Raw genomic sequence first — 2,307 nt, 5'->3', positions numbered from 1 at the left:
ATAAGTTATCAACTAGGGCCTACGCCTCGTTGAAACGCCACTGTAAACAAGCAACGGCACTGTTAGGCTTAACTACAGGAAACGTATTCACTCAATGGAACTGGAAATGTAAGGTGGAGGGCTTTTTCATGCTTCAGAGGTTCATCGCTTCAACAATTTTCGTGGGCAAGTAGAGGGTGAACCTGTCTCAGACACCAGATGACTGTCAGGTCCGCAGAGGAGTCATTTCTCCCCTAATGAGACACGCCGCTGCTTCCTGAGCTACTTCCCATCTGGAGGTAACCTGCATGGCGTTCTGCTTGTTAAGAATGTCATCAGCGACGTGCTGGCCTCGCGTTTGCCAGGCCGCTCTCCCAGCACTACGTCTTTATAGAACTGTTTGCGTGTGTCGTGACAGTGAACGAGATAGCTGGAGAGGCACGAGGTGAGCCGTAAAACCAAAATGTAGCCCCCCTCCTCGGAGCTCAGAAGCTCCAGCTCAGCTCACAGCTTGTGAAGCTGGACTATCTGCTCATCTTGTCCCACCCACAGACAAGATGCAGCCTCTCACTGTTCTCCTAGCTTGTGTGGCGCTAGGCCTGCGTGTGTGTGTGTGTGTGTGTGCTCATTCTTGTCACATTCCATTTGTGAATTTCTTTATATAACTGGCTGCATAAATCTCCAACGATGCGTCACGATTGCCATTTATGTGCGATAATGGTAAAATAAACAGCGAGTCTCCCCAGCTGCCTCCTCCAGGGAGTCGAACAGCGAGCGAGGGCCGGTACGTCTGTGGTGTTTATTTGGGCGACCTTAATGGCCCGCCACGAGGGAAAAGTCATGGGGAGAGCTCGGCACTTTAAATACAAACACAAGCTAGATGTTTGCTTTCTTTTAAGAGGGGATGGATAGACAGAGAAATTAAATGAAACAAGAAACGGGGCGTGAGGGGGCCCGTTTGGGATCCGACCACTGAGGCTATAAAAAGAATGAGACTTCCCAGAGGACCAGCGCTCCCCGAGGAATCAACATCCGCCAGTCTAATCTCTGACCTCCATCACGATCACTCCTCCTCCCTCCTTCCTCTCCTCCATCTCCTCGTACCTGAAGCCAGAAAACGTGCAGATATGTCAGCTAGAGGGTCCACACCGCGAGGCACGCAGGAGAGCACTCCGGTAATGTTATGATCAAGGTTAATTATGCACCTGGGTCGGTTTGGTGTGACAGCTCATTAAAGCGTCCAGAGGCTGCATGATCTGCTCCGTCCCGCTCTTTCTCTGTTGAAATGACACTCTGTGTTGCCAGGCCTTCTGATGGGGGGGAAACAGCCCAGAGATGAGCTGAGCGTGACCAGACAGGCACGATCAAGAGGCGAAGCGGGTATACAAACTCACATTCATGACTGAGCATGCACCGGTGTTTCTACAGCCAAACCAAGACAAGAGAGAATGGGGTTTTTTTTCCTTTTTCCACCGCGGAGCTATTTCACTTTGCTGTGCAGCTCCATCAAAAAAACAATGAAAAAAATAGCAGCACTATAAGATCCTCACTTTTTGATTTACAGCCGAATTATTCTGGCAAAGTGTTTATGAAGTTACTGTATTTGCCATTTTGAACGCGGCTGCTCCAGAGTGTACTACATCAGTGTGCGCCGGGAGAAATGTGTAATATACGGCAGCAACAGAGAGACAAAGCTGCAGAAGTCTCTTTCCACGGAAGAACTCGGATAGTAGACGCCAAGATGGAGATGAAGTAAACGAGAGTTTCAGAGGATAAGTGATGAGAGAAGCAGCTTAATAGGAAAGAAAATCATCTGCAGACAAAGCATTTATTTAGACTGGATACATGGACAAAAGTACAAATGCTGAATGAAAGGAGTACTTTAAGTAGGTTCACCCCCCTGAGGGGCGAGTCCTCACCTACCAGCATGCCACCCGGGACCACAATCTCTGCTCGAGGGAAGACCGTTTTCACACATGACATAACAGTTGAAACTGTTTTGTCATGGTGGTCACCCAGGATCTCTTTTAGGTGGTGTATTTGAGCCCCCGGGAAACTGTCTATCTGGACCAAGGGGTACTGGTGGCGTGGGATCCTCGATCCTCGATCCCCAATCACCAACACCGGTTGTGTAATAACAAGGCTCCAATCCCTTACTTTATAAAAAGTAGTAAAGTGTCGGGCGAGACCAACGTTTATTTGCCCGGACAATGCAAAAGCATTTATTTCCATAAATCAGCAGGCTCTCAAACTGATTCACTTTGGATATTTACTCAAATATAAACTGCTTTCTGCTGAAGCATTTCACCTCTACCACTAGGTCCAAAT

Source organism: Melanostigma gelatinosum (assembly GCF_949748355.1).
Source record: "Melanostigma gelatinosum genome assembly, chromosome: 14".
Taxonomy (NCBI): Eukaryota; Metazoa; Chordata; class Actinopteri; order Perciformes; family Zoarcidae; genus Melanostigma; species Melanostigma gelatinosum.
Note: the sequence above shows the minus strand (reverse complement) of the source record.